The sequence below is a fragment of the Chinchilla lanigera genome, unplaced genomic scaffold (genome assembly GCF_000276665.1).
Source record: "Chinchilla lanigera isolate Chin_1 unplaced genomic scaffold, ChiLan1.0 scaffold00034, whole genome shotgun sequence".
Lineage (NCBI taxonomy): Eukaryota > Metazoa > Chordata > Mammalia > Rodentia > Chinchillidae > Chinchilla > Chinchilla lanigera.
This window is the reverse complement of record NW_004955435.1, coordinates 14,777,367-14,796,694: the sequence shown is the minus strand read 5'-3', so window position 1 is coordinate 14,796,694 and position 19,328 is coordinate 14,777,367. Positions and strand designations below refer to the sequence as shown.

The 19,328-nt window shown below is 39.4% G+C and overlaps 1 long non-coding RNA gene across 7 annotated transcripts in view; it reads right to left on the bottom strand.

Annotated features, from left to right (window-relative positions):
* Positions 1–14,039: 14,039 nt before the first annotated feature.
* Positions 14,040–19,328, bottom strand: part of LOC102024044 — a 21,325-nt gene continuing 16,036 nt past the window's right edge. For 5 of the 7 annotated variants that reach the window (XR_001234870.1, XR_261691.1, XR_261690.1 and 2 more), the window contains exons 4-5: positions 16,104–16,239; positions 14,040–14,971 (exon numbers count right to left, since the gene is read on the bottom strand). This is a non-coding gene — a long non-coding RNA (uncharacterized LOC102024044). The remainder of the gene's footprint in view (positions 14,972–16,103; positions 16,240–19,328) is intronic. The other 2 variants (XR_001234869.1, XR_261694.1) reach the window with 2 other exon arrangements.

Genomic DNA, 19,328 nt, shown 5'->3' with positions numbered 1-19,328 from the left:
TTTAGTGGAATTTTTAATTGCCTGGATATCTCTTTGAATCTGTTTTATGCATTCTAATTCTTTCTTATGTTGTTCATTCAAGATTTCTATTATTTTTCTGTGCTTCTCTATTTTTTTGATCTATATCTTCTTTTGATATACTGAGTAATTCTTTCAATGTGGTTGTCATTTCTTTTTTTTTACTTGAGAGATTATTTCTGATCTAATTTCTTCTATAGCCTGATGTAACTTTTTTTTTTTTTTTTACTTCAGTTGGTATCATTTCAGAAATTTCAGGTGTGTGACTTTCAAGTTCTACTATGTTGATGTCTCCTGGACTTGTTCTTGGTGGGGTGGAGTTCTGAGATTGCATTTTGTTTCTTCATTGTGTTGTTTTCAGTGCAGGAGGTGGAAAACCAAGACTTGCCTCTCTTGGGGAGCTCACTGAAGGTTGTTGGTGCCTGGGGGTCAGACTCAATCTGAGATAGTGGTAGGAGGTAGAGAACCGAGCTTAGCCTCTCCTGGGAAGCTCATCAAACATCCCTGGGTATTTCAGCTAGCATTCCTGAGGTCAGACTTTCCCCATGATAGTGGCAGGTGGTGGTGCACTGAGCCCAGTCCCTCCTGTGAAGCTCAGCAAAGGTCCCTGGATTCCCTAGGAGGGGGGGGTCAGGCTTGCCCCACTATCAGTAGAAATATTTTTAAAGTGCTCTGAATGTAGCTCAGTGTGGAGGCCTTCCAAGTACCACAAAAATGTCATTTGTAGCCAGGTGAGATAAGGTCAGGGCAACGACATTTTCTCTCTCCTTCCTCCCCTCATTTGTCCAATATACTGACTGTGCCATTTTGGTTGGCCAGGATAGAGGCAGAGGGGCATGGGCTCTGAAGCACTCACTCTCTTGTTTCTTGATCTGATAGTTGTTATCAATCATCTGCCTCCCTACAAACACACCTGTAGTTAGAAATCTTCTTTTGGAAGATTTCGCAAAGTCCTTCTGAAAAGTTTCTGCCAACTCTTATAGAAAAACAAGGAAATAAGATGTCAGATTTCCTCTTCAAGAGTGCACTGCTATGCTTCTGTCCTGGAGTCAATGAAGTTTCCAGAATCACATTAGATGGAAGAAATTAATGCTTTCCTCCCCACCCCACATGGTGGGGTCTTGTGCCTGTGCCTGCTCAGGGAGTTTCCACGTTAGGATGGAGAACCAAGCCTCACTGGATTCCTTCTAATACATTTTCTGATTCATTTGATAGCTCTTCTTGGAGGTTTAGGAAATTCTATGTTCCCATGCCTTTTCATTTTACATGGATATTGCTTTGTTTTGATTTTTTTTTTCATTGTATAATGGGTCTGTTGTTTGATGTCTTTGCTCTAAACTAGAAAATAGGTTCTTTCTTTCCTGCCAGTGGCATCTTCTGAAAGTCAGGAACTGTGTCTTCTAACACATACCAATCTCTTCCTTTTTCTCTCCCAGTGTGACCATGGACTCTCCAAGTTAAAGCCAGTGAGGGTATCATAATGTTTGGCTTACATGAATCAGCACAGTGAAAAGAATTTTTTTTCAGATCTGAATAGACTCAGCTTACACCAATCCATCAAAATCATGTGTTTTGAAATAGCATTACAGTGTTAATAAATTCCAACTATGATGCAGAAGAAGCATCTGTGGGCTGAAACCAGGGTAGAATCAACACAGGTGATTTTAGAAATAGCAGATAATAGCCACAGCACAATACATTAGTTAGAGACAACCTGGAATAGTTTTCCTTTCCACAGTATCCACTCGCTCTTTGTCTATCTCAACCCCTTTCCTTTTTGGAACATTTTGGGAGAGGAGGGATTTTTAGGCCAGAAAATTGATCAGGTCAAGTAAAGGAAGACTGGGGTCTGAAGACCTTCTGCAGGGAAATAGAGCTGTGTCTGGCAAAGTCCCTCTCCTTGACCAAACTAGACTTGTTCTTCTGAGTAATCTTCTCAAATTTGATGTATAATAAGCACTTAATGAAAAATAAGAAAATGTCAAAATCTAGACATATCATTTCCATAGAAACCCTTTCAAAATTGAGAGGTCCTCATGAGGAATTTAACTCAGTTCTTATTCTGGGTATATTCTCTTTTTTTTTTGTACTACAGATTGAACTTAGAGCCTTGTCCATCTTTGCACAATCTAGTTTTAGGAATAACTGTACTATTGTAAGAAATCCACCTTTGGGTCTGATCACCTTCAACATTTCATTATCTTTACCTTCCATCTTCTCCCAGGTGATATGTGATCACATGGCCTCCTTTTACCAAGAATTTTGTTGAGTCAGTTTAGCAAGGACCTCCACCTCCACCCCACCTCCCTAATGTTTCTTCTTAGTAATTTGCCCTCTACTTATCTGGTCTTTGGCTATAAATCCTCATTTTCTTTTGTTATATTAGCAATTAAACCCAATGTTATAAATGTTATACTGAGGTCTCTCTTCTCCTATTATAATAGTTCCTGAATAAGATATATCTTAATTGCTATCTATACTGTCTATTTTTGGTTTTCCTCAGCACCTTTTATACTTGGTGAAGCACTTACAGTGGGGTGGATTTATGGTCAGGAGATTCGTGTTCAAGTTCCAGGTCAGAGTCCATCCTATTTATTTTAGTTCATTGAAAAGAAAAATTCAGCCGGGCGTGGTGGCGCACACCTGTAATCCTAGCACTCGGGAGGCTGAGACAGGAGGATCATTGTGAGTTTGAGGCCAGCCTGGACTACAAAGTGATCTCAAGGTCAACCTGAACTGCATAGCTAGACCCTGTTTCAAAAAGAAAAAAAAAAAAAAGAAAAAAGAAAAGAAAAATTCATGTCATTATTTGTTTGTTTCTTTGTAAAAATCATTTTGGTTTATACTTTGAAGATAACAATACACAGTGTATTAACTATTATTTTTCTATTATTGTTTTGTTATAAAATTTTGGGTTTTTTTGTAAAAAATAAAGGGTGGAAAAAAGGTTTCTTCATTAACCTACTCTCTGAACTTAGTCTGGCTATCTCTGCAACAAGGTTGAAGATAGAAAATTTGCTATATTGCCTCAAAGAAAAAATTTTTAAAATGGCTGGGGATGTAGCTCAGTGCAAAGGCCCTAAGTTCAATCCCTAGTACAAAAAATAAATGAATAAGAAAGAAGTATATTAAGTGTAAGAACTGAGTTAAATTCACCATGAGTACCTCTCAATTTTGAATGGGTTTCCATGGTAATGATACTTCTGGATTCTGAAATTCTCTTATTTTTCATTAAGTGCTTATTATATATCAGTGTACTGGTTACAAGAAGGGCTTTGGAGATAAACACAATTTGTTTGAATTTCCCTTTAGTTATACGCAAGCTGTACGCAAGTTGTATGGCCACAGATAAGTTCTTCAGTATCTCTAAGCTTTGTTTTTTGTTTTAACCACATCACAAGAATAATATCAGAATTCCCTCCAGGGTGACATTGTAAGGACAGGCAATATAAACAGATTGTTTTGTAGCTGATATGAAATAAAGGCTCAGTGGTTACAATAATTACTGTTATTTCTGTTGTTACTAGGTAAATGCCAGGCTTTGTGAAGAGTGCTGTGCAGAAAACTTTATATGTAATGCACAGACTTGCTTCTAAGGAGTAGATTAGTAAATTTCTATTATATGTTCATCTTTTCTAAAATTGGAACTGTCTTCAAAGAGTTTCAGATGTATTAGCTCTCATTGTAAGCACTTTGAAATGCAAGAGAGAAGTTAGAAATTCATTCCTAACCCTGATTTTCTTACTATTTCCTCCAAAGAACAGCTAAAATAACAGAAAAACTAAGTCTCAGTTTAATACTGACTGAAACAGAGTGCTGGGATTGCAGACACGGGCCACTGTACTCATCTGCAATGGGGTTAACACAGAATCAAATAAAGTGCCCTGACCTTTCTTCCTTTCTTCTCTGTATATAGACATCCACATATGTCTTCTAACAGCCAGTTCTTGGCCTCCTCCAGGTGTAACTGAGTGCTGACAAGGTGCACGAGGACGTTGTAGAATCTGACTTCTGGGACAATGGAGATAGATACCGCTGGCTGAGTTTAAGATAATTAGACTTTTTAAAGTGACTTTTAAAACTAAAGCAAAAGACATTCAAACTTAGATGAGTTGGAGATGGAGAAAATGTATCTTTTATTTTTCCATCTTTGTACTCCCTTAGCTCTTGATGTAAATGAATGGAAAATATAATTTATAATATATGTTTTGAATTAGTTACTGTTTTGTTTTTAAGCAAAGAAAACCTCAATTGTTTCCTCTGCTGCTCCACTAGTTCCATCTGGCTGCACAGCTATGACCCAGGCATTGCAGTCCACTGACAGCTGTGGGTCAAGGGTGAGTTTTAAAGTGAAAATAACCACTCACCCCCCATTTTCCAACTAAAACCATCTCTCCATAACCTATGATGGAAAACAACTTAGAGTAAAAATGTTTATTGACTATTGCTTGTGAGTTAGTTTTCCTCAGGCCCTAAATAGTCAAGCTCCTGCAGAGTTCTTCCCACAACATAGAAAACTTAATACTGCTCCTCTGTTTGTGATAAAACCTTTATCAGTTTAGCCATCTGGCTAAAAACACCTACCCAATTTTAGTTCACTATCACTGCTCAAGTGGAGGAACAGTGATGATAAGAAATTATGGGAGAATGAACAGCAACAACAAAAACCCCCAGAGACTGTGGTTTCAGCCTTTGGAACCAAATAAGTATCCTCCAACAGACAGGAGAATTTTCAGTTTTGGATTCCTCGGGTAAAAAAGGAAGCTGGTTATTTCTTTTCTTTTCTTTTCTTTTTGTTAAAAGTTTACATTATTTCTAAATTTTTTTGTTATTTAAAACAATGCTAAACCCTGCCTGAGTGCAATGGGGGAGGGGGCACAATGGAATTCAATAAAGGCTCATTGGGGTTTCTATGTTGAGACAGATTAAAAGGGACAAGGAGGGGCAAAGGGGACCAGTTAGGAGACTATCACAGTCATCCTGCCTGGTACTTTCTGCTCCAAGCACTAGGGATGTTTTGTGCAACATAATCTACGCACACCTGCATGCCTGCTTGTTTTTCTTCCTCCTCCTTCTTCTCCTTCTCCTTCTCCTCCTTCTCCTCTTCCTCCTTCTCCTCCTCCTCTTCTTCCTCTTCTTTCTAGTTTTCCTCCTCCTAAACCTCCTCCTCCTTCTCCCTCTTCTTCTTTTTAAAGACAGGGTCTTGCTATATAGTTCTGGCTGGTCTTGAACTCACCATGGAGCCCAGGTTGACCATTAACCCTCATGGGTATCCTCCTTCCTCAGCCTCCTGAGCCCTGGGATTACAGGCTTGCACCACCACACCTGGCTGCTGGCTAACAAGGTGTATTCAAAGGCACGCTACTAGCATCTCCCCACAGGGCCTGGATTAGTGCCTTCATATCCCTAAGCACTTTATTCTTCTCAGCCTAGGCCTGGTCCTTCCAGGGTCTGCAAGCAATGGGACATACAGAATACAGTTATTTTAGTAGAAACCTGGGAAACACCAGCTTAAGCGTGTGAGTAGCATGAGTACCAGCAGTGATGGGACAAGCTGACTGCATGAACCTCCCCATGTGGTGCTCCAAGGACAGATTTCTTAGTTGTATTTCCCCCAAAAATGTACAAGTCGATGTAATCCTGAGGACACAGGACACAAAACTGGACTGGGGAGTTCTGCAGCACAACTGGTCTGTCTTCTTTCAACTGTCAAGGTCAAAAAGGCCAGGAAGGTGGAGAAGCTGTCTCAGATAAAAGGGGATCGAAGAAATGTAACCATTAAACGCTGTGTGCACTTCTGGATTAGAAAAATGTGCTAGAAAGGACGACACTGGGATATTTGGGAAAAAGTTGAATGTGAACTCTAGATTTGGTCATAATGTTATACCAGCTCTCCATTTTCCGATTCTTGATTGAACTGTGATTATGAAACAGAATGTTCTTGCTCTTGGAAATACACCCTGAAGTATTTAGGAGAGCCTTGCTGTGTAGCCCAGGCTGGCCTTAGACTAGTAGCAATCCTGCCTCAGCCTCCTCGGTGCTGTGATTGTAGACACCTTATGCCTGGGTTCCTGTAACTTTTCAACAGAAATGTTCTAATAAAAATTACTTTGTGTAAGAAAAGTATGCTATGGATAAGCAAAGTATCTCCATATACAGGGGGTCTCACTCTGCTCCCCAGGCTGGTCTCCAACTTTTGTCTCAGCATCCCAAGAAGCCTGGACTGCAGGTGCGTGTGACTACACTGGCTGTCAATGTGCAATCTGTATAAGTATCCTAGATGACTTTACCATGGGATTAAGCGGAACTGGCCTAGGGACCTTCTTCACTTTTTAAGATGATCATAGTCACATCCTAAGAGACGCCACACAGCAGAGATGACATCCCAGGAAGGCACCATTGTGAAATTCACAGGATCAGCAAAATCCAAATCTCCTTCCTCTTAACTTCTGTGGATTTTCCTTTCCTGGTACTTACTGTTTTTGCCTTGAATGTTAATTCTGTACATATTTTTCCTTACTAGACTGCAGACTCTTGGGGCACAGAATTGATGGGAAAAATATGTGCTTCTCTCCACCCTGAACTTTATTCTTTTGTAAGGTGTGTCCCATTGTCTCAGCACTATTTGTTGTGGAGACTATTCTTTTCCCGGTTACTGGTACCGGCACCCCTGTCAAAAATCAATTGGCTACCAAAGTGTGAATTTTTTGTCTGGAATACCAGTTCTGTTCCACTGGTTTAGATGTTTGTCCTCATGTCTGGAATGACTTGGTCCCTGTATATTGAGGACTTTTTATTTATTTGTTTATTTATTTATTTATTTATTTTGAGATAAGGTTTTGCTGTATAATTCAGGCTAACCTTCAACTCAGTATGTAACCCAGGCTGGCCTTTGTTTTCTGTTTTTTTTTTGTTTTGTTTTGTTTTGTTTTTGTTTTCTGGTACCAGCAATCGAACTCACGACCTTGCGCTTGCCAGGCAGGCGCTTTGCCACTGAGCTGAATCCCCAGCCCCCAGGCTGGCCTTTGTGATCCTCCTACCTTAGCCTCCCAAGTGCTGGGAATACAGGTGTATGTCACCATGTGTGGAGTAGGAGTCATTTAAATAAAAATCTAAATAAAGAATCTTTAAGTCAGAAGAGCTAAAAACTCTAATGACTGAGCAAACAGAAGGAAGAGGTTGGAATTATCAAACTTTATAAGCTCTGCGAAGGGGTGCGGTGCTCTCCATGAAGAAACTACGGAAGCCAACATGGAGAACGCAGAGGGGAAAAGAGAGACTCTTTTGCTCAGATTTGCGTTGGTACTCTCTCTCTCTCTCTCTCTCTCTCTCTCTAGCTCCCTCTGTTGGAGAGGCGGGAGCAGCTGGCAAAAGGAACTGTGCAGAATTGCAGCCCTAACATCTGTCAATCATAAGCGGAATACAGGAAGCAAGGTCCTAGAAAAACACAGGTGATTGTCTACTTTTATCACATGTAATACAATCCTGATTTCTCTCTTTATTCCATGTGTAGTTTTGGATGAATTTTAAAGTTATCACTTGCTTTGTTTATTCATCTATTATAAGAGACCAAAAATCCTGTGTCTGCCTCACAGTGCCTCTTGAAAATATCTGTTCTTTGAATATATAAGAATTTATCTGTAAACGAACATGATGGGAAGTGATAATCAAAAGGTATTTGAATTTTTAAATTTTGATGAGCTAATGTAAAACTGCCTCCCAGAGACACTGTACATTACTCAACTTTGTTCTCTTTGCCAGTATGATAGGTAAAAGTGTTACCTCATTATTTTATTTTATTTTTAAAAACTTTTTGAGACAAGGTCTGGCTTTGTAGTTCAGGTTGGTCTTGAACTGACTATGCAGCAAAGTCTGGCCTTAAACTCATGGAAATCCTCTTGCCTCATAATTGGAATTATGTTAAATGAGTACCATCACTTATATTTATAAGTCACTTGTGTTTCTTAGAGGGATGCTTGTACATATCCTTTGTCCACTTTTCTGTTGAATTTTTTTTGTTGTTTGGGAGAACTCTATATAATAGCTAAATTAGTCCTGTCTTTATATATTAAATAGGCCTTTGTCAAAGATTATGCAGTTTTCCCAGTGTATCTTTTACCTTTTGGCTTTGTTTATTCACTTTTCTTGTAGTGTTAATTTATATGTAGCTAATAATCAGTTTTTAAAAAAACCTATTTCTTGCCAGGCATGGTGGCACACACCTGAAATCTCAGCACTTGGGAGGCTGAGGCAGGAGAATCACTGCGAATTCAAGGACAGCTTTGGATACATAGTGAGACCCCGTTTCAAAAAACCAAAAACAATGTATCTCTCTATTTTTTTTGGGGGGGGAAGATGAACTATTTTTGGTGCTCAGTCATGTTAAGCTTATGTTCTCCCACTGAGCTATACCCTTATCCCATCATTCTTTTTATGGATTTTGACTTTGTTATTTTATTTCTTAATCCAAGATTATATTTTTAAAAGTCAGTTGTGTTTTCTTCTAATACTTTGTGTTATTTTTACATTTGAATCTTTGTACTATTTGGAATTTTTTAAAAAGACACTATGGATTCACTTTATATAGGTAGCTAGATTTTCTCCAAATAGGTAGCTAGATTTTTTAATGTCATTTATTAAAAATTCATGTACTCCTTTGTCTGGTACACTGGCACATATTTGTAATTCTGACTCTCTGGGAGGTTGAGGCAAAAGCATCATAAATTTGAGCCCCACCTGTGTAATTTAGTAACTTAACAAGACCCTGTTTGAAAAACAAACAAACAAACTGGAAAGGAAAGGAAAGGAGAGGAAAGGAAAGGAAAGGAAAGGAAAGGAAAGGAAAGGAAAGGAAAGGAAAGGAAAGGAAAGGAAAGTGAAAGGAAGGGAAAGGAAAGTGAAAGGAAGGGAAGGGAAGCAGAAAAAGAAAAAAAAAGAAAAAGAAAAAGAAAAAGAAAAAGAGAAAGAAAAAGAAAAAAAGAAAGAGAAAAAGAAAAAGGCTAGGGATGTATCTTAGTTTAAAGGCTAAAAGCCCTGGGTTTAATCCCCAGTACCTCAAAAAACATTGTCTAATCCATACTGATTTGAAATGCCACTTTCAAGTAAATCTATTTGAGTAAGATTCTTGATACTCCTCCCGACTGAGGACCAAATGCAGGGCCTATATGCAAAGCTGAGTCCCTAACACCTTTTACTTTTTATTTTGAGGTATGGTCTGGCCAACTTGCTAAATTGCCCAGGTTGGGCTTGAGTTTGTGATCCTCCTGCCTCAGCTTCCCAGAGTTCTGGGATTATAGGTAGGCATCACCATGCCAGGCATGTATTATTTATTATTATTATTATTATTATTATTCCCTCTATTTTGCTCATTTATTATCCTTGCATTTCAACATTGTTGCATATACTTTTGTTTCTTGCATTCTATAGGGTTTAACATTGTATTGTACCTTATATATTTTAGGAAATGTTTTTTGCATGAAACTACTTCAAAGGAGCCTTTCCTAATGAATTAGATGTGAAATATAGCTACCAAAGTACTAAGAAAAATTAAACGCTAAATAAAGGCCTTTTGTATAGTGTCCAATTCATAGACAAGACCGAGTACATTCAAGGTGATATGGCTGTAGATGCCTACTGAGTCTTAGAATATTAAAGCTCCGGAGAACTTTAGATTTCTTCATTAGGTCATGCTTCAAAAGAGATGATACACCAAAAGCATAGTTAGTATTTGAGGATAGTTGGCTTGTAAAATTCTGATTGCCTGGCAAATTAATCTATTTCTTCAAGTCAGACTTAGATTGAGAAAGGTGGTCAGGATGCGGAACACAACTGGATCTTGACAACTCGGCAGAATGAAGTATGCAGACAACATTTGGCTTCCCCTTGACATCATCAAGGAATCCTGAAGCCTTGTAATTTCCACATTTTCTTTTATAACTATGTACTACTTTTGTAATCAGGAATAAAATACAATCAATGTCATTTTTTTCCATGTGTCTACTTTATTTTTTAAATTAATTTAATTGGAAAACTTTTGATATACATAATGATCACAATCATCATAGGAAATTTGTATCTGTACATAATATATTTCAATTGTTCTTTTTTCCCATTCCCCTCCCTTCCCCTCCCTTCAATCCTTCCTCCCCTCAGCATTTACAAAAGCTTTGTTTCCTTTCCCCCTCTATTCTCTTTTTTTCTTTTTCTTTCTTTCTCTTCCCCTCCACCTTCCCCTGCTCCCCTCCCATTTGAGCATTTTCTTCCCAATTCCCAAAATAAATGTCATTTTAAATAAATGTCTGAATGTGCCCTGGAAAAAAATAACAATTTAAAAATTTTATCTGTGTGTTAGAGATGAATTTTAGTCTTTATCATGGAGCTTGACTTGTCAAGGTTTTTCCAATTGTAATGGACTGAATAGTTATGCTATTCAAAATTGCCATGTTAAAGTCATAATCCCCATAAGAGAGAAGGAGCTCTATAGAAATAATTAATTCAGGAAGGTGGAGCCCCTATGAAAGAGATTAATGCACTTAGACAAGAGATATTAAGGAGATTATCTGTCTCTGTTTCTGTCTCTCTCTCTGTCCGTCTCTCTTTCTCTCTCCTTCTCTTTCGAGAGTTCCCCAGTGAGAGAATACAGCAAGAAAGTAGCCATGTATATACCAGGAAGTGGGTCACGCTTTGATCCTGAACTTCCCAGCTCCCAAAACTGTGAGAAATAAATATTTGTTATTTACACCATTCCATATATATTATTTTGTAGTAGCAGCCCATATGGAGACATATACCTACTCTGATTCTCGAAAGCTCCAGAACCTTCAGAGCCTGGATCAGTATGAAAATAACTCAGCCCACTGAGAGAGTGCCGAATAATTGGTGTGGCGAGTCTTAATCTTATTCTTGTTTCTTCAGTAAAATAGACAATATAGCATGGGTTAATACTAAGCTTCTTATAACACATGAGTGTGTTTATTCTTCTTGCAAATTAAATTAAGTTTTTAAGAAGCACTGTTTGCTCAATTAAGGGAACTCTTGGAGATGTCAGTGTTTACACAGAAAACAAGTGAGTATTTTTGAGAAAAATGTAGATCTTTGTATTTTTGGATCTAGATAGATCAGTGGTTCCAAAGCAGTGGTTACTAGACTAGTGCTGACTGGTGGTGGTAAGAGTTAGGAGACCTGGGATAATCTAAAATTTGGGTTTATCTCAATATAATCACATCTGTGAGTTAAAACTTGGTAAAGCAAGGGGTTGGTTGTGATATTTAGAATACTTCATTTTGGTTGGAAAGAAAACCTCCAACCTCTTCCATTGCTTATAATTGGTGACAAACTAGATTTGGGGATCACATTTCTTGTTTTGTGACAGGGTCTCGCCGTGCAGATCAGGCTGGCCTTAAATTCACCATGTAGCCCAGGCAGGCCTCGAACTTGCTTCTATCCTCCTGCTTCAGCCTGCCAAGTGCTAGGATTACAAGCATGCACCACTATGCCCTGCTTAGGTGATAAGATTATATGAAATTTTTTTTAGTACAGATAGTTCCTATGTTACCTTTCTGTTACTATAAAAAAATACCTGAGATAATCTACTTTAAAAGTGGAAAGGTTTATTTTGTTTCACAAGTTTAAAGGTTTTAGCCCTTGTACAGTTTACCCTGTTGCTTTTGGTCCTGTGATGAGGTAAAATTTCATGGTGGGAGTGTGGCAGAGCAAACTACTCATCTCCTAGTAGAAGCAAAGACAAAGAGACTGGTATCTCATAACCACCTTTAAGGGTATGCACCCACGCCACATTGAAAGTTCCAATTTGGTTCCACCTCTCAAAAGTTATCACCACCTTCCAATAGTGTCAAGTTGAGGACCAACCCTTTAACTAATAGGCCCTTGGGGGACATTCTAGAGCCAAGTATAGCAGTCTCCTACTTAAGAAGGTTTGACGTATCACTGTACAACAAGAGCCGTTCCATCTTTAGGTCTGTACCCTTTGACTCCTCTGGGCCCATTATTTACTTGAATAAAGAGTTCTGTAGCAACAACAACAAAAAGTTTGGAAATCACTTATCAGTTCTAATTCCCTTATTTTTGAAAGGAGAAAAACTGTAGCCTAGAATTCCTACTTATATATTCAAGATTTCATCTCCAGTTAGAGTCAGAATCTAAAATTAAACTCCCAATCTCTTGATATCAATTTGGCATTCCTTGTTACTTTAAACTGAAGTCTTTCCAACTATTGTGGGTATTTCTTGCCTGGCTAGAAAAGGTAACTCCAGTGTTTCACAAGTGGGCCTAAGACCTGTGTACTGGCTGGTATTTTTCCATAGGGGTGTCTCTCAGTGTTTTAATCAGGTGGCCAGTCCCACTGACAGTACATTAAAGGAAGTTAATAATGATTTCTCTTTTCCTTCCTGACATTATGCCTTATTATGTTGGTGTGTGAAGAGCTGTATCTTTCTTTTCATTTTGTCCCTAGGACAAAAACAGGAAATAGGTTTTGGCTTTCATTGTAAAGGACATGACAATTGTTTGCAGATTTTCTTCTTAAACAAGTCCCCTTCTGGGTCAAGGTTATGGATTCTATTCTAAGCAAGGTCGTCTTCTGCTCCATTGCCTATTCTAACTGGAAACCTAACTTGGGAACACTGCTTATCAGACTTCTGTTACTTCCCAGTTACAAGAGACACTAGTCAATTCTAAGCTGAAAGCCCCACTATAGACAAGAAAGAGTGTGGCAAGTATGGAGCCCAGGGAGAAAGTAAAGCTTTCAATCATCAGCATCCAAGTCCACCAAACATTTATGCAAAATCTGTGCCTAACTACTGAAGATACAGAAGGTGCATACTTATACTGTATTCAGGGAGAGGGCCAGGGCAAACGTGAACATATAGTTAAATACAACACCATAAGGAAGGGAGTAAATGTTAAGTACATCCCCTTGACAATGTAAAAAAAAATTCAAAATAATATTGATGGAATATTTACATCAATATTCAATGTATAAATATGCTTTGTAGAGTAAAACCAAATATACATAAAATATGATTTGATTGTGCATTTCCAATGACATGCTTTTAGTGGGAGAAACAAATACGTAATCATTCTTTTAAAAAATGTAACTGTACCAAATATACATTACTGCAAGACCCTTAAAAAACAAAAAGATTTAAGTACATAAAGCAGAAAATGAAAGGATATACTCATTCTGTAAAGAAATCACTGTTTCCTTTTTGTTTTTTTTCCAGTACCGGGAATTGAACTCACGACCTTTGCTTGCCAGGCAGGTGCTGTGCCACTGAGCTAAATCCCCAGCCAAGAAATCACTGTTGACACTTCAGTATATACCATTTCTACCTCTGTTCTCCCTCTCTCCCTCCCTCTTTCTCCTCCAGCTTCAACAATTCATCCTTCCATATTATTAAAACGTAGTCGTGTACTGGATAATGACAATTCAGTGAATGATAGACACATATATGAAGACAATCCCTTACGAGTATGTCACCTAGTGATATTGTAGCTATCTCAGTTTGTGTAAAGACAGCACAATGACAAAATCACTAGTAATGTATTTCTTAGAATTTTGCCCACTATTAAGTGAAATGACTACAGCTATATCAATTTATCTGCACTTTTCAATGGCTCCATCTTTCAGTGATGGATAGTTTAGTGTTGCTATTTCACAATCGCAGATAATGCTACAAACTTATAGATGAGTGTGTTTAAAGGAACATGCATCTACTATTTCTAACCTACTCTTCAAAATGTCCTTCAGTTTATACTCCTCCCGCTGTATGTGGAGCATGCCTGTTTCCCCTACCCTAATAAATAATGCATATTAGCATTCTTTTACAATAAAAATGGTACCTTATTTTAATTTCTATTAAAAATTAAGCTACTATTTTAGAAATATATTTATCACCGATACTATTCTTCTCTGTAACCTGCCCACTCTTATTGGATTATCTATCATTTTGGTATTTGCTTTTTAGGAGTTTTCTCTATATTATATAATTATTTCATCATAATTTTCCCAGATTTTTAACCTTTTATTTTTTGTTGTCTTTGTGCAATTTTTAAAAATATACTTTTATGTAACACAATCTGTCAGTCTTCGTTTATAGCCTCCCCATCTTGGAAAGAGGACAGAAGTGATACCTATGGAAGAGGTAGGATGAAAGAGCAGATAATTAAATACAAACACACAGCAGTGCAGACGAAGGGACGACTGTGCCGACTGGGAACTGCCCTTACAGGAAGCTGGCTTACTTCCTCTACAAAGTGAACTTTGAGCTGGGACCCAGGAAGATTCCGGACACTGCCAGAGAGAAGAAATGGAAACACGCACTGAAGCCAGACCTTCCTGAAGTCTCAGTGTGGGGACTAGGAATCCTGTGGTAGACAGTGTGACTGATGAAAGTTTAGGGGTGTTGTGGGAACTAAGATTTACCAAATGGCTGGGGTCATGAGAATGTTCATTTCTCATAAAAAACTAGAGTTAAATGCTAGCCCTTGAATCAAGGATTACCTTGTTTTACAGGGACAAGAAGGCAAAATCTATCTCCATTCCAAACCTCAGGGAAGACCTTGAAGGGATACCTAGATTTACTAATCAAGGTTGGGTCAGAAGTATGTTTTTGGGATCTGCCTGAGGAGTAAATCAGAACCCAGTTCTGCCACAAGGAGAAAATAATAATGGATAGCTTTCTCACGGTTAGGTAGGACTGAGGCACTGTCAAGGATCTAAATATAATCCTGGGTCAGAGCCCTCAGTACTTTGAATGATCCCCAGTCTGACTCCACAGAGAGCCTCCACAGCAGAAAACCAGGGGAAGCAGTACCCTCAAGTATTAGCTGATAGGCAGTACAGCAACTAGTTGGCACAGTGCCAGTATCCTGGGCTGGTTCTGTGCCAGCCAACTTCTCAGCCTCTTCTTGGCACAAGGTCATCTCAGGAAACCTGGGAGATGGGTAGGGAGAGAGAGATGATGTCATGGCCATGGTCACTATGTAAATGGGTATGCAACAAAATAGAGGCAGAGGGGGAACTGTAAATATCAAGGGATAAAAGAAAAAATGAAAGAAGAAAATGTTGTGTAGATGTGGGGCAAAGTGGATTTTTCTTGTTTGCCCTAACATGCATGCATTCCTGAAGATTGGCACCTCGCACCTTGCTTTCTGAGACTTACCTCAGGTCTAAACTTGGTGTAATAAAAAGTGGCTTTTGTTAACATGCCTCAGGCCTGAGGAAGATATGGCTCTTTCGGCCTATCTCAGCATGTGGTGTTTGGGATATCTGCTAACAGGACCATCTACAAGCAGGACACTGGAGAGGAGGTGTACAGAGGCCAAAGGTCTTTAGGGGTTGGGGTTGTGGTAGAACATAGAGCAAGCTTGGAGAGGCTTTTCGCTGGTGAAAGCTGCGGGCCTGTGAGCAGCCCCAGACCTAAATAAACTGAGACCTAGTGAAGAACCAGAGAGGAAGTAAACAAACAGCAGGAAGTCCCTGAACATCCACTTTTTCTGGGAATCTTCTAACATGAGAAGTTACTATCAAATCTGAGCTAAAATCTTCTGTACATTTTTCTGGACTTACATATGCCCAAAGGGGCTATTATAAAATTGTTTAATACTAGACTTTAATCCTTCTCACTTTCATAAACTGTAGTGGTGCACACCTGGAATCCCAGCACTCGAGAGACTGAGGCAGGAGGATTGCTGTGAGTTTGAGGCCATCCTGGGTTACATAGTGAGTTCAAAGTCAGTGTGAACTACATAGAAAGACCTTGCCTCAAAAAAAAAAAAAATTCTTCTCCCTTCTACTGAGTGGAATGTGAAGTTAAGACTGTTTCCTGGTTCCTGCCATATCTTCAGGACTTGTGCTTCAAACAAAATCATTATGAGATGTGCAACTCCAAGAATCATTCATTTGTGCCTTCCATTTCCCCCATCCCGAGGTCCATAACAGGTCCCTCACTGGTAGTCCTTGGTCATGAATGAATGGGTAACCTCTTGAGAGCCCATATTTACTGGCTACTCAGTTTGCTGTGAGCTAAAAAACATTGCATAAACATTTGCCTGTGTTGGCCCACCTGTGGGAACTTTGCTTAAATGCAGGATGTGGGCTGAGTGCTTTTCCTCTTCTTAGTTTTGAGGGTAGAAGTTAGTCTCTGAAAATACCTCTGAGTTATTAGTGGGACCTGAGCAGGGGCTGCCAGATCTGCAAAACTGAGAGTGGAGAAAGAAGACAAAAAAGGATGTAAGCATCAGCCAATGATGAGAATGAAGCTTCTCACAGAGATCCATGTTGTAGAAGATGAGGCCACGACCTGCAGGGGATTTGACATAATCATCCATCATCCACTTATGTTCTTGTCTCCGCTCTTTTCAAGACAGTCTAGGGAAGATCTTGATAAAAATGGGGGTACTAAGAATGCCTCTTTCATAGGACTGTTTGAAAGGATTAAGTGGGATAATTCACATGAGGCAATTAGTATAGTACCTGGGTCCAACAATAACTAAAATGTTATCTAAAGGTATCTTCCAATAAAAATACTATTTTAAAAACCTGGGAGTTGTGAGGAATTAAAGCCCATGGTATTAAAACATCTACAGCCTGGCCTTCCCTGGGTTGCAGGGAAGCTGGATGGACCATAGGTCCCACAGCCCAGATTGGGTTCTCCGGAAGCAGATATGGAGTCAGGGTGTGGGCCTAAGTTGTTTATCCATGATCATCATTTGTAAAAGGAAGAGAGTGAGTGGAACTGGGCTGCAAGGAGAAGCTGGATTTTGATGTAGCTTTGACCAGTGTTGGTCACTTGGTGGAAGCTCTAGAACAAGTGATATCTTGTCTGAAATGCCTGGGCCTTCATACCCACACCTCCCTCAGTCACCTGCTGTAGGCTACTCTGATAAGGGCAAGACCTTGGGCAAAGAGGGTTTGTGTACCTTAGGCAAACCCTAAAAAATAGCAGCAGGAGGCTGTCTGCTAAGACAACTGCATCGTGTTGCAACAAGTCCCTAGAAGGCTGCTCGATAAGAAGAGAGGTGTTTATGGTGACCTTTTGCCTCTAGTCAGGGCCTGACACATAGAAGCAATGTTTATTATTCTAATTATTTTTGAAGAGTCCCACTTACTTCACAGCACGAACAGCATACTTTCACAGATATGGTCTCATATTACATGTTGCACATTAGTGAAGGGGGCCTTTGGACCATCAAGCAGGCGTCAAAGTAGAGAGAATCAGAAAACTCACCCCTTAGAAGGGAAAGTGCATTCCTTCCAAGTGGTCTGATACATGTAGGCCTGAAAAACTGTTTCCAACAAGTCTGCATTGGGGTCTGAAGTGTACTGGTGAAAACCTAATAGGAGAAGTCAGTATTCCAAGCAATACTAGATGGCAGGAGCTGTGAGAGGTGTCCTCTGAGCAACCACACTGGGGAAGAGGTGATATAACTTCAGCAGGCAAGAACAGCCTGGAATGCAAAACACCTGGACTCTACCATCTCTGCTGACAGCTTCATCTTAGGCAAGTAATTTTCCCATGCTGTGTTTGAGTTCTCTACCACACACAAGCTGGTGTGGTATAACCTTAGTAACTAGTAAGTAGTGTGCTTTACACGCTGTGGTCACCTCCTACCATAGTTGAGCAACTCTTACACTTTGACCTAGAAAACTAGGTTAAACACAAAACCACTGTTTTGAGACACTCAGTAGCAAGCAGTGCAGGACTGTCAACCCTGAGAAAAGGAAAATAAATGAGACCAGTCCTATAGGCACCCCAGCTTTCTGCCTTGGGACAACGTCCAAATGGCAACACGAGGCAGAGGCCAAGGAAGACCATCGAAGTGCCACTGAGCTGAGGCAACAAAGATTAAATGGAGTTTAAAAGTTTGAGATGTGTGGAAACTGCCATAGACAGAATACCAGAGAGAAGGAGCAGGAAAAAGAGCTTCAGAAACCCACATGGGCCTTTCTTGGATGTTTGACTAATACAAAGCTATACATAGATGGGGTGAGACTCTAGGAGAACAGATAGAAAATAACTAGCACTACCAGAGAGCTAAGAGGTCAGTGACCACTAGAACTTCCCTAAGGTTGAGAGATGGTCAATTTCTGACATGATGGGAAGTCTTTGTTGAGCATCTGGGAAATCTCATAATGACCCCAAAAGGTTCAAACTTCAGAAAAGGGGCTACCAAAGCCCTAGAGTAAAAACCACGCTAGGTCTGCCCTAACTAAGCTTAAACACAAACTCCAAATGCTCAAATTGATCTACAAGTAAATTGACTGCCTGCCAACAAAATCTAAACATTCAACTACATATTTACTGCATTCAACTTCCAAGAAAAAAATTACTAGATATGCCCACAACAAAACAGCAGAAACCCAGGAAATGCAACTCATAATAGGTAGAAGAAAACGTATGACTAGAAATGACAGAGATTAACATATAAGAACTTTAAAGTAACGTTCATAAATATGCTCAAGGATTTAAGGAAAATATAAGTCTAATGAAGAAAGAAATAAAAACTATGAAAAAGAATGAAACTAGGGCTGGGGATTTAGCTCAGGGGCAAAGTGCCTGCCTGGCAAGCGCAAGGTCGTGAGTTCGGTTCCTGGTACCAGAGAAACACCAAAAAAAAAAAAAAAAAAGGAATGAAACTAGAAAACAGAAGAGAGCTGAAGAATATGACGTTCAAATGAAATTCATCAAATGGGCTTAATAGAATAGATACAATGGGAGAACATATCAGTAAATTTGAAGACAGAGTTACACAAATTACCTAAGCTAAAATGAACAGAATCCCAAACAAACCTAAAACAGAGTGGAACAAAGCAATGCAGGTGTCTTGTAAAATGTTTCAAGATTTTGCCTTCTAATCTGAATAACGTGGGCACCATGAATGGGTTTTGTAAGAAAGGTAATACCATCTGCTTTACATCTTAATGGAATGCTGCTGAGTTGAGAATAGACTGAAAGGAGGAGAGGGCGGACATAAGTGGTTCAGTTAAGGAAATTCTGCATTGTTATGAGTGAGGGATGCTAGTGGCAGTGGAAACAGTAAGAATTGGTTGAAATACGGGGTATATTTTGACAGTAGCATTGATAGGACCTGCTCATTTGCTGGATTTGGCATCAAGAGTGATATCGACGTGTATATATTGAGGATGTAACCACTTCATGGGGCAAAAACTATGAACTATCAAAACTGCACTCAGGGGGCTGGGGATTTAGCTCAGCGGCAAAGCGCCTGCCTGGGAAGCGCAAGGTCGTGAGTTCAGTTCCTGGTACCGGAGAAAAACCAAAACTAAA